Raw genomic sequence first — 14128 nt, 5'->3', positions numbered from 1 at the left:
CCTAATCTCGTTGTGGCGGGGTCCCTGGCCGGGAAATGGCCAGTGACACCTGAGACCCTGCAATGCGTCAATGCTCCATCGCAGAAGCCCATACATCTCCATTTTACATGACAAATCACGCATGTGAATTCTTCAGCGAGAACTTTGAGAGAGAGGCTCAACGGAAGATTAGAGAGGAAGGAGGCCAACAAAGATGTAATGAGTTTGTTTTAGACGATAAAAAGGTGCTGCGGCGATTGTTTAGGCCTCATTAAATCAAGGTGGACTCCTAAATCTCATCTGAGAAGAGACGGAGAGAGAGACATAAACACCAGTGGAAGCAATTAGAGAAATGTGGTGCTGGACACTTTTAATTGTAGCTCTTAAAATAGAAAAGCTTTTAGTGCGCTTACAAGCCATTTCTTGATGTTCTTAGATGCCGGCCTGTAGGAGATAACCATTCTTCGGGTAGATTCGTCCGTCTTATTAGTCCACACCATTTGACAGAGGGGCCGGACCAGCAGCAGATGTATGGAGTGTTTTGGTCACCTCACCTCATCGGAGAAAAAAATAATCATTTAATTTTAAATGAAAGTGAACAAAAACAATATATATGTCTCGGAAAAACCACATTTAGAAAAGAAAACATTAACAAGGTTTATTCATTGAATGTTTTTTCCAAGTTTGGCGGGCCGGATAAAAACGTTTAACGGGCCGCATGTGGCCCCCGAGCCGTAGTTTTCCCACACCTGGTCATGACTGTCTGGTCGTGCTCTCGCATATCAGTGAGACTTGGTGAATGTGACGACGGAGCTATGTCGCTCTGTGATATTGCCGCCACCACCTGCAAGAGACCGGCCGCATCGCAACCATCAAGAGTTGAAAATAAATGTCCGAGCACATGTCACTCTGGAGAGAATGACATGACAGCGACACGGGGCACGGAGAGACTTCTATCTGGAGAGGAACCATATTTGATCAGTACTATATCATATCTGTCCATTATTTGATAAATTATGGATTAGGGAAGGAACCATATTTGATATTGGATCAAATCACATTTTTATTCAAATAGCACTTTTCATACATAAAAATGCAACTCAAAGTGCTGTGCAATAAAAACAGCCAAAATACGACAAACAGATTTATGTGTGCACGCACACACACGCCTGCGCTCACACACACACCCGCAAACACACTTTTACAAAAAACTGATAACTATTTATAAATAAATATGTTAAAAAAGGATACCTAAAGGGTATTTAAAAACGCTGAGGTCCAAACTGCTCTTCCTCAGAAGGGGGCTTCAGTACTTATTTAAAACCGTCGGATGAGAGCAATTAACAATATTCAAAATCTGTTCCAAGAAGAATCCATAAATTGTCTTTAACTCATTCGCTACCATCCCAGGTAGAATGATTGTACTTTTTGACTTCTGTATCCGTCAATGGCACTGAATGAGTCCTCGCCGAGGGTGTCGGTTGATGTCTTTAAGGACGTTTTAAAATTAGAACTATTTAAAAAATCGAAGGTGGAGAAGAGATATCTGGAGTTGTTTTCATTAACTGTGAAGTGATTTTGAAAATAAGAAGCTCTTGCCTGTTGGACTATTTTATTGTAGGATTTGAGTTGTTCACAAAGTATCTCATGGAACTGTAAGTTTACTTTTTCTCTACCTCCTTCTGCAATCTGTATTTTCTTTTTGATTTCTAGAATTAATCATTTCTCCACAGGGGTATAGTCTTGATTTTTACAGTTTTAGTTAAATGTTGATTTTAAATTCCTGTTTAAATTGGCCAGGTTGAATAAAATCACAGGGTGCGGGTAAAATGTCAGCAGGTGAGCTCTTTAAAATCTCAATAACATCTAGATTTAAAAGCATTCACAATTGGAGCTTACTTACTTACTTATTTATTTCATGAGCATGAAGCAGAACAGCTAAATGCTGATTCACCATGTCTGCGTTGTACTCTGTTGTAATTTATGGCCATGATATTTCAGAAATAGATCCACCTGTTGTTTAGGAAAGGAACACTGCTACATTCTTTGGTAACTGAAGCATGTATAAAGGAACCCGATTTAGCAACCTATCTTTCAGAAGTCATAATTGCGACATGTAATATCAGAAAAGTAAACACAATACATCATCCAAGGCAATAAACAAATAGAAGCCGCAGAGTTCGGACTTTCATGAAGCCATTAAATGAAAGTTTTCAATTGTTCTTGCAATTTCTGACTTCCTCGAAAAAAAAGGCTGCTGCTTTGTACACTGTTTAGTCAGCTGTGCCGAGTTAAACGAGACCCGATCAAATTTGTCTTGTTCAACGGGCGGATGTAGATTTGGTGAACTTTCATTTGCCTTTTTGGCTAATGAAAGGCAAATACCGGTGGTGTGTGACATGCGGATATTATGATTTATTCCCTTAATTAAGTTGCACAATGTGACAGATTAGTCACAGCAATTACATGCTGATCAAAAGCACACATTACTCATAGACATCCATGTTCTTCGACGGGCCCGCACAGGGATGGACATTACTCAAAACGTGCATAATTGTATACTAATTATTACATTGAGCGTGTGATCTTCGTGTCATTTGTAATGCTAGCCATTTGGAATAATGCAGTCGAATAAAATTGGTACTTTGGAGCGAGCATACCTCTCCCAAGACAATTTGTTGTTGTTTGTACTTTTGTACACTGCGTGTGACAACCTGATTGATTTATCAGAAACAATATTTGGTACCTTATCCATAGTAAGAGTAATATAATAAGGTATATTTAATATTTTGATACATTATACTGTATATTAAGGACCATATTGACCCAGAAACCATATTAGGGCACTTACAGTATTGTAACGAATTGGGTTGTCTGTTGTCTGTTCCTGTTTTGACATTTGTGTTTCTCTGAGTTGTGTTAAGTCCGATTTCTATGAATGCATCGCGCGACTCACTGGACGGGAGGTGCGAGCGAGCGAGCGAGAGAGAGCGCGAGAGAGAGAGAGATAGAGAGAGAGAGAGAGAGAGAGAGAGAGAGAGAGAGAGTGTGTGATCCGTTGAAAATGACGGAGTGAGTTTCCCGTGTTTTGATCGGTTACGGACAACAGAGCCGTTTTTGTGAGAATAAAGAGTCAAGGACTGAATGGAAGTCTGACGTGTCTTTTAAAGACGTTACAGTATGTATCGGGAAACATATTCGCTACTTTTGTTATCAGGAATTTCAGGTATATTATTCATCAGTGACCTTACTTGCCAACTTAAAGATGGCGAACCATATTTGGTACCTTTTGTATTTATTTAGTCTATTGAGTCCATGGACTATATTCAGTGGCTCATCACCGACTAACAAACAAACAAGCAAAACATGACGGTATTCGTACTCAGCAGTGCTAAATATGCTGTTTTTGGCTGTTCTGCTTTTTTTTTAAACCATTAGCATTAGCATCTTTAGCACTCACATTCCCATTGTACTCCTGCACTTTGTTATTATGGAGTGTGAGTGCTCAGCATCCAAGTGAGTATCACGTTGCAACAAACAAGCAGATCTCTTCCAGTTAGTCATTATACTCGATGAGCTAATCGCAATGGAACAGTGCGGGAGAAAATGGGCTTCTTTTGACTGGCATCAGTCGTCCCCCGTGTTACGTTCCGCCAATTTCACGGCCGTGACTCTTGCATAAAGTTTGAGGCGACAGTGTACACACACGCCGCCATCAATGTCAACCCCATCCTCCCCAACCCAATTCCCCCCTCAGCTGTAATTAATCGTATATCTCTAGGGCGCGGAGATAGCGAGACGGCGGGGGCAAAAGCTGAATGCGGGACAGTGTAATCTGACATTGATGTTCCAGCAAAAAAAAAAAAAAGAAAAATGGACGTCCTGCTTCACCTTCCCTTTGTTCCCAGGGATGGGAAGTGGTGTGTGAAAGGGGTGTAATTAATGGACCTACAAATCACTCCGGTTGGGTTTAATGACAATCTATGTGTTGCGGGGCAGCAGCCTTTGTTACTGTGGCAACGGCAAGCTCTTGACAGGTGATGGTGTCGTTTTTGAAATGTTAATGAAGCGCAGCACTTCTGTGGATTACACCTGAGGGGCCAACATGTTGGGCATCCTTGGAGGGAGGGGGTCGGGGATACTGGTGCGGCTTGAGGCTGGTGTAGTAACGTTCTTGATCATCGACGAGGCCGCCAGCAGGTGTGAAGGTCGAGAAACTGCATCATCTTGACTTCCCAGAGAGCGTCGCCGCCCACGCTGCCAATTTCTAATTGATTCTTTAAATGAGCCAAATGAAGCGAGCGTGACGAACGGCGTCAAAACAAGTCGGCAAGGTGCAGGGAGGAAGGAGCTCGGTGCCAGGGAGAACTCTGGAGCGTGAGCCCGTTACCAGGTAGCAAATTTCAGGGTCACAGCCAGCAACAAATAAATGCTTTTAAGATAGCGAGATACAGTTTATACAGTATACATATATTGTTTTACAACAGTACTTAACGATATTAATAATTCCATAATTACTGGTGAATGAAACAGTGGAGAATCTCTGTGTACAGTCAGTGAATAAACACACCCTCCTTTATTGTCGCCTACTTGCTCTCTTTGCGGCAACTTGGTTCTTCCTTGACCATCACACTTTTATGGTTTAATAAAAGTGCTGCACTCTATACGGAGCCGCCAAACCTGATACAGGGTCGCAGTTTTCCGTCGCAGTGCGTCGGCTGATCACATTGCTCAACGTGCAGCTGTGAGGCATCAACTGGCAGGATTTTTTGTTCATTGTCACATTACGATGTTACTCTTGTAAATTCGGGACTATTTTCTATGAATTGCATTTTTGAGCACTTTTTTTTATTGTAATGTTTATTTTTTGCTTGTAAATGATGACTTTTGCACGCATATAATGGCTATATTTTCTCTAAAACTTTATCTAGATCTGAATTATTGTCTGATCGCGACTTAAGGCCAGTAAAATTTGGCCACAACTCGACTAAACAACTTTTTATAATATAATAAAAAAGATCTTATAAATTAATTGCTCAAATTCAGACTTTTATTTTCATTTTTTTTGTAATATTACAACTTCAATCTTGTGCAATTACAATTTTTTTCTCATGTATGAAATCTTTCAAAATTGTGATTTTTCTCCTGCACAATAATCAATTTTACTGATATTATGATCACTGAATTCTTGTCTTATTATGTTTTTTTTTCAGCAAAATTACAACTTGAAAAAAAATCTCATTTACTCTGCCTTTTTCTCAAAAAACACTTTTTTATGGTAATCTGTCTTGTAAAATCATGTCTTTCTGGTAATATTCTGACTTTTTAAGAATTGTAATATTACAACTTCATTCTCTCATAAATATGACTTTTCTACTCTTAATATTATGTCTTTTTGCTACTGTGACTGGAAATGCAAATGTTATATTCGATAAGGGATCATATTAACATCTTAAATGACGTGATTGATTCTTCAGAGCCGTTGTACTTCATTTTTCTATTCAGACCATTTCTAAGAGCATATCTGCGTCTCTCATCAGTCCGTCAGTCAGTCCAAGTGAGGCGCCATCTATTTTCACCATATGCTTATCTCGGTCCCTCAAAGATTGTCAAGCCTGCTTCTAATCCTCTAAATCTGCAGCCGGAGTCAAAACTCAACTCCAAACTCTCTGGCGGGCCTGGTCTGTATTGTCCTCTGTAGATGATAAAACGCCACACCTGTGAGTTTTAATAATTTTGGTGAGTCAAAAGAGCCATGAAGCGCTTTAACGGTCTGCTCGTGCATTAATGAGGCACATTGTTTTTTTTTCAATCTGATACGGAAGCATCCCGCTTTGTCCGCTTATTATCTGCCTCTTTGCTGGCACAATAATAGAGTGAATGCACTTCAGCACTGCTGCATTCCTGAGCACAAAAAAAAGGAAATGGAATTGATTAAAGAGCTTTGTTGACAGCTTCGATGCGTGTTATTCGAGGCCGGACATTAGCGCTCCTTCTGCCAATTGAGATAGATCCAGCCGATTGTAATGGGAGTCTTGTACAAGACAGTATCTCTCCCCGCAGGTAGTCACGCGCAAATTCCATTTCGAACCGAACTGCAATTTTTAATGATGGCCCGTCTTGCCAGTTACTCGTGGTTACCATCACAAAAGAAATGAAGGCAACAAAATAAAATAGCATAAAGCTAATAAAATAAACTTGACTGAAAATAAAACAAAAAAACTCAAGGCATGCTCGGGATGTGTGGACTCCGATTATTAGTTATTAATGATAATTAACATTTTGCACAGTAGAAATAAAAAACGATTTACTATTAATATTCTTGAATCAAAAAAGGACCATGGAGCGCTTGGTCACGTTCACGCAATCAGTATGTCGTATCATACTTTGGGTGATCGCTGTTAATCATCGACGAAATCACTCCGTTTGCTGCGCAAACAATATGCTGCATTCAGGGTACATTCACAATGCCGGAATTTGCAAACTCACTGCGCTGTTCAACAAATTACTTTTTCTTCAATTCTAACAGAAGTGCAGTAATCCAATATTGTATTAATTAGTCATGACACACCAAAAGAAGCCATGTAAGTCCAAACTAGGAGAGGGAAAGGGGAAACATCGCCAAGTCTGACACAGTTTCGAATAGTCTCGTTTAGTGTTGAGGTTCACACGACATACTTTGCACAGGCTCTTCATAAAATGGACGGATGGTGTGTCCAAGTACCCAAGATGTTTGCAGTTGCTGATCTCCTCTGTGGCACCCTCATCGCCGAACCCCACCCCTTTACCCAACTCCTCCCCATACACTCGCATAACCTTTTACTATTGACCAACTGCTGCATGCTGTCTTGTAATCTACTGCCAGGCCTGTAATTACTGTCTGCAAGAATCATGGGTTAAAGGTCCAACATTCCTCTGGAAGCTTCATGTGTGTTCTCTGCACGCCTGGGTGGCCTTTCGTATGACGGGCCGGGATTCCGGTTCACCACTCCTGAACAACTTTGAACCGTCTCCCAAAGCGGCATCGCGGCCCCTCGCCCTCCAGGCGGTCTCAGGAGTGAGAGCAAAAGCTGCTCTTACAAGTAAGTGTCTGACTTGCAGTATAGTGGGGGGGAAGAATGATTTGATCCACTGTTGAATTTGCCACTTTACAACCATACGAAGAACTGAACAGTTATGAGTGATTTTTTATTTTTACGTTAATTGGCGTAATATTAGTCAAAAATGCATACAAAAATCCATTAAGAATCTTGGCTGCTGCTCAGAAAACTCCACAGGTGTTCTATTGGGTTGAGGTCTGGAGACTGACTAAGCCACTCCATTCTGAATGCACGTGTCCAGTTGGTCAATGTTTCAGTACTTCCATGACTTGATGTTCGCTGATAAGGGGCTGAATGACAAAAAATCACGTTTATTTTATTTTTAATTTTTAAAGACATCCACGTCTCTGCTTTTCTGAGTCTTCCAGATTCTCTTATTTCTCTTGCAACCTGCTGATGAGACTCTGTGACACTCTAAGAGACAGGAAGATATTTTTCTTCCGGATTATGTAACAAGAGGCTATATATTCCACTGCTTATTACTAAAGAATGGAAAATTTAGACTAAAGCGTTTTTTTTTCTTGGTGAAAGAGGAGCGAATATTCTTAAATTCAGTAGAGTTGATGTAAAAATAATCATAAAAGAAAATGTGCTATGGTTCTTGAAAAATCAGTCGAAATGCTCTAAAAAGGTTGGCATTCTTTTTTTCTGAAAATGACTGACATTCAACGAATTAAATAGCATCCATCCCCAGTTGCCGTCCTCCAAATTCCTGCTGTGTACTTAGAGTCTGCTCCCTTACCTTTCTTGTGGTCATCCTCCCTCCAAGATCTAAGCGAGCTCTCCAGAGCATGAGCAATTGACGGCCATTTTGTTTATCTTCCACTTTGGAATAATGACACTGGTAGCTGTCACCTTCTCACCAAGACTTTTCCTGATGGAACTATTGATGTAGCCCGTTCCAGCCTTGTGCATGTCTACAATTTTGTCCCTGACATACACAATTTTGACAGCATTTTCATTGAAGTTCGAATAGCAAGAAAAAAAAAGTGCCTGATCGTCAGCAGAACCGTGACCACTGTGATAGTTCAGTAAGTTGCGGCCGCATTGCTCGGTGTGTGTTGGGTCTGAATCTTGCCCATGGTGGTATAGAGATTGCAAGGTAAGAAAACAATTCCTTGAACAGGTGTGCTTTATACGCTTGAGATGAAATCAGGAGTATTGGAAATAGGTTCATTGTGTGTGTGGCCGTGCGTCACGTGGGCACCAGCCAGAATGTGAGCCACAATTCGGACAGAGTTGTATGGGATCAAATACTAATTTCTGTCAATAAAATACAACATTTTTGCTACATTTTATAGCTTCTATATTGTGCGTGTATGTGTGTTCGTGTATGTGTGTTTATGCACTTTTGACTGACATTCTGTGTTTCAGCGGAAATTAATAAATTTGATCAATAATAATAATTATTATTAAAATTAATTTTTAATTAATTAACAGCAAGAATAATAATAATAATAAAGAGATTTTATCATTATTATTATTATTATTATTAATAAAAATAAATAATAATAATAATAATATTAATAATAATAATAATAAACTAAATAAGACTGATCATTTCTAAAGTGAACAAACTTACAAATTCAGCAGGAGATCAAATAATGATGTCCTCCTCTGGAAGTTTAACTCAGAATTCTGAAATGAGAGTCACAATATGAAAGAAGGTTAAAGCCCGTCTGTCCTAAGGTGGTTCAAGTTCAACTCGCTGTGACAAGACACGAGATTAGGCAGCTGCAAGGGACTCTTATCTAAGAGGTTGAATAATGTTGGCGCCGAGGTAAAGGCTTGCAATCTTTTACCTGGAAAAAAGTGCCAAAAATACGTCCTCTGCTCTTCCTAACTGAGAGGTGAAAACCCACAGAAATATTTCTCTACCTTCCAAGTTAAAAAGACTTCTAGAGTTTTGTTTTTGTGCCGTCAAATGCGGCATCGGTTTTGAATAAATTCCCAAACAGCTAAAATATTCACAAGTTATATAGCAATACAAAAATAAAAAAACTATTCTGGAAATGCTGATGTATATGGATATCGCCACTGACATGTTATCAAGAGATTTTAGCATAAAAACGAGAACTATTTATACCTAATAACCATCAAACGTAAACTTAACACAAACGTGTGGCATTCAAGGTTTAGCTGCGAAAACGCAAAGAGCTCTTCTAAGTAAAAATAACCACAGCAGGTCTGCATGGATCATTGGTGCGGCAATGACAATTAGCATAATGCTAACATAAAAGGACAAGTTAGTGAGATTGGCGCAGTGCTATTTTGTTGAACATTTTTGCATATAACACAAAATGAGATGCACCCCCAGTAAAATATACGCACATAAGTCACGTCTGAATGGCCAAAAAGTCAGCAATGAGAATTGATGTGAGTGAACTCAACATGGAAATGAGAATTAGCATGATCTTAATTCAACATGGAAATCTCCATAAATATGCTAACGAGATATTTTTCATGCATTTAAGCATTAGAAACATGAACTATTTCAAAAACCATCACACGAATGCTTACATTTCGAACATTTTGAAGCGACAAATTCTATTCCACAAAAATAAGTACAGCAAGTCTGAAAAGGACAATCAGTGCAGCCATAACCCTCTTGAAAAGTAAAACATTTAAAATCCTCCCACGACTCAATAGCACAGTAAAAAAAAAAAAAACGTCAACATCTTTAAACGGCAACGATTTGACAACAATGCCAGATTCGAGCTCAAATTTCCTCGCTGCGAGGCAACCGTGCTCAACACTAAACTCCAGTGCTGCCCACTCCTACAAAACATGATTACATAAATCAGCTTATAGCCTCTCGTGTCACTGGAAGGCAATCCTTTCAGACAGGCTAATAAATTACGGCAAACAAACTTAGCCGTCCACTTGCGGTAATAGGGTTTGCTGTCTGTTGCCGCACATTCCTATCTGCGGGACTTTGTTATGCCTAATCATAAAATTCAACGGGCGGACATAATGTTGTTTTCGCGATAAGGCGGGCGAGAAAGAGGGGGAGGGGGGGGTGGCCGCGCAGGCCGATTTGAATATGCTTTAGACGGGATTTAGAGTCTCCGCCTGCAGCATTGTGACCGCCCGTCATTTTTTATTCAGTGTTTATTAAACGGGCCGAGTCACCGGCGCAACAGCGGCACGCGGGCACAGGGAGACATATTGTTGAATACCGGCGCGGCGAGCAGGCCGCTTATCACGGATGCTGTCTCGCACCATTAAGCAGGAGACGGGATACTGATGACTAAAGGAGAAAGGAAAAGTGAGGGGAGGGGGGGGGGCATAAAATGCAAATGCTTACAATAACAGGGGGGTGATGCACAATCCACACCAGCTGGAAATCCAACCTGACGATAAAGAAAACCAAAAGAGGCTTTTGAATGGTTTCAATTCAAGAGGCAGCACATCAAGACATGAGATCGAGCTGGATGTGCAGCATATGCAGATATATACGTCTGCTGAATTATTAACCGCACACCCAAGGGAAAACGCTTGCTATTGATTAGGCCTGTTACATGTGTCATATGACCCGCGGTGTTATCACATGATCCGCACAGATTGCCTTTTCCTCTGCGCAGATTAGAAGCCCCTTTTCCACCGACAGGATTCAATAATTTACAACTAATCTGTATCTCGGAAAAAAAAAACTCCTTTGACCTTGAAGTGTTCTTTACTTCTTAGTGCGCAGCCATGCAGTCACACTTCGGCAAGCTTTCGCTTGCATGGAACTAGTTTTTGGTCACAAAATGGACCACATGCGCCATTCTTTGGCCTATAAATGTTGTTCTTTACTTTACAATGTGCTGTCACGACTTGCAGGCATGGAAGTATTTTTTTTTAAGGCAAATGTTCAAAATGGACTGTAAATGCAACACTGTGAAATGTTGATTATGTTCTATGCAGTCTTTTTGCTGTTGGGTTGCTGAGTTTACCCGTTTGCTGATTGTTTACAATAAACAGGTCACCCTTTAGTGGGTGTGGAACCATTTTTTGTTACTGAATTTTTCTTTTTCAATACACTCAACATGCCCCTCGTTGACTCTGGGATATTGTTTACTTTCTGATCTGCAGCCATTTTACTCGTGCTCACTTTGGATTATACCAGGGGTGGGCAAACCTTTTGATTGGCGGGCCACAATGGGCTCTAAAATTTGATAGAGGGGCCAGATGGATGGAGAAAAAAAAAAAAAATTTTAAATGAAAGTGAACAAAAACATTACAACAATATATATGTCTTTGAAAAACCACAGTATTTAGAAAATAAAACATGAACAAGCTTTATTCATTTAAGTCCGGTGGGTCGTATTAAAATGTTTAACGGGCCGCATGTAGCCCCCGTGCCGTACTTTGCCCACACCTGGTTTTGACTAATAGTCATTGAAATTCACAGGCAGCCCTTTAAGGCATGGAACCATATTTGGTAGACTAAGTATAATTTCGACTTCAGACCCTTTACTTTAGCGTTTAAATGTTTTACATTCTAGTAACCATTCAGACAGGCTGTTGCACAATTTAAACTTGAACAGAAAGCCCCAAAATTTAATTGTAAATGGAGTATGTGCACTTTTCTCTCTAAATATTGTTTAGTCTGTAGTTTGAAGCAATTTGATTGGTCTTAAGTGTGGTTCAATTAATATCAGTTCTTAAACATGGCACCATCCTTCGTAGTGTAAGATCAAAATATATGCATTTCACTCTGTCCTTTTTAGCTTGCAGCCACTCCTTTGGGAGTGTGCACAGTTGAAGGTACATTGAACAATTTTTGCAAGTGGACTTAACTTAACTTAAAAATTGATCCCATGCTTCCTTTCCATTGGCCATAAATAGTCGCGTTGTGGTCGGGAGTTTTCTACTGCTGATTGTTGGCGTCCAGATGTAGGCTACGATAGCTCTCTACCAAAAACGGAACCATTTTTGGTAACATCTCGTTGGTAAGAAAGAAATGATTTCAGAATGTGAAATTCATTCAAAACAATATCTCAGTATGCCATTAAAGTCTTTATTTTAACAGACGTGCACATTAGCGTCTTCTGGCTCCAACACAATTACTAAGTGTCTGAGATGGAATTGTTCGGCGGCTTTTTATTCCGAATGATACTGCAAAGCAATCTGGTTAGAGCGCCAGCTGTTGCTGATGCATCATGATATGTCACATGACGCGTCGCCGTGCTGCACGCAGCTGGTGACAATAACCAAATTTGGATGTGAGAAACAGCCATCGATTAAATGCGGGTGCTTAATCAAGACAGCGGGAAAGGAGAAATCATTCTTGGGAAATGGGCTGTTAACAGCCTCTCATTTCGATCGGAATTTAAAAGCACTGTTTATATTTTAATTTTTCTTTTTAAACCACACAACTCCCGCAAGTCAGTCGATAGCACCGTTTAGAATGTTGAAAAGGAAAATTCTCTGTCACCATTTGACAGGTAATTGAGTCTCAAGGTTCTTTGCATGAAATTAAGCAGGAAGTCGGCCATTTTGGGGTGAATTCAAGACTCCCATCTACTTTGTTGAACTCCTACTGGATAATTCATTCCAATGAGTTTGAATTAAAAGCAAGACAGAGGGATGACGTGAGATTGCAAAGCTTTTTGCCTCCGCGGTCTAATGTGGGCGGTGAAGGCCATCAAAGTTTAATGATCATTTTGAGGATTGACCATGAAGAGGCGGCGAAGACAATTATCCCGGGAAAGCACTTTCACGTTACAAAAAAAATTGGGTGTCCATCATAATAGAACACAGGAATAAGTCTCAAGCACCGATGCATGATATTAAACAGGAAGCTGACCATTTTGGTTGGAAGAAGTCATTTTGGGGCTGTTATAGCAATTCCGGTCACAACTCGGTAAAACTAAAGTGGGAAGAGCGTGACCTCACATATTCATGATGGTTTTGAGGAGTCATCACAAAAGAGAGGCTGTGTGCATCTTTGATCAGGGGCCTTCACACCAGGCATGCCGTCTTGGAATTGGATTTTTTATGCGTTTTCAGACGAATCGAGCCTCTTTGGAAGGGTCTCATTGTCATCAAGAAAGAAAATGCTCCTTTTTTGACAAAAATATAACATGGCACTCGAAAACTGCACCATCTGTAAAATTTGAAAAAAAAAAATACCCCCCGTCCCTAACACCAGTTTGACCAACAATGAAATTTAGTTGACGTGTTTATCATAACAGGACACGTGAAAAGTTCTGTAAAATTTGAACTGGTGTACATTTTTAGCTGCTGTCAATACCTTCTCCACAATAAACCCCTCGTTCATGTTACTTCTGTCTCCCCTTGCTCTCGGGTCTAATGATGGACAAATTGAGCTTTTATGAACCACTGAACCATTTGAAGGAATCGGTTGAAAATGATTTGAAGCTTCAAAGCTTCAGTGATAAGGACATCTGCTGGCAAAAAAATAGAACTGCAGTCCATACTATAGAGGCTTTTAGACAGTTAAACATTCGTAAAACACACGGAAACAATGATTGGCTGCCTAATTCTTTTAAATAAAAAATATGTTTTTGTGTCTTGTGAAAGATTTTGAGTAAATAAAAAAAAATCAAACATTATTATTTTTTAATCCTCAATCTTTGCATTTAGACTGTTTCTTTTTAGGGTTTACTTGAGTTCATTTCGATAATGAAACGGTTAAAGCTTCTGACGTCACAGGTCACGTGTTTTCTGCAGCCTGAACGGAGCGTCGGAACAGAGTTCCGAGTCAGTTTTATTTCCGGGTTTGAAACGTGCGCCGGAGCTTCGGTTTCGGAGTGCCCATCACTACTTGAGTCCACTTTTCACCTCTACGGTTTCGACACGACCGTAACCCAATGGACGACGTGAACCAGGTCCGTGATCTACTTCCAGTCTCGCCTGTGATCAGCAAATGACTTTAGCCAATTAGCTGTTTGCCGAATGCTAGTGAGATGCAGTCTATTGCAAACTAGTTCTTGCCAATGTTCCCCAATCTTTCAGCCAAGGCACTCGTTTGAAATTAGAAAAATATTATGGCTCACCATAAAAGAAAAATTTACTCACAGATTTGTCAACTTGGCGTC

General features: G+C 40.1%; 1 long non-coding RNA gene across 1 annotated transcript; it reads right to left on the bottom strand.

Annotated features, from left to right (window-relative positions):
* Positions 1–409: 409 nt before the first annotated feature.
* LOC148325913 (uncharacterized) lies at positions 410–9735 on the bottom strand. The gene is made up of 3 exons (XR_015846100.1): positions 9600–9735; positions 8662–8717; positions 410–533 (listed from the first exon to the last, which is right to left on the bottom strand). It is a non-coding gene; the product is annotated as an uncharacterized LOC148325913 (long non-coding RNA).
* Between the last annotated feature and the right edge of the window lie 4393 nt (positions 9736–14128).

The sequence above is a fragment of the Idiotropiscis lumnitzeri genome, chromosome 12 (genome assembly GCF_059441095.1).
Source record: "Idiotropiscis lumnitzeri isolate Australia: NSW breed Sydney's pygmy pipehorse chromosome 12, RoL_Ilum_1.0, whole genome shotgun sequence".
In the NCBI taxonomy this organism is placed as follows: Eukaryota; Metazoa; Chordata; class Actinopteri; order Syngnathiformes; family Syngnathidae; genus Idiotropiscis; species Idiotropiscis lumnitzeri.
This window is presented reverse-complemented; position numbering and strand designations above follow the sequence as displayed.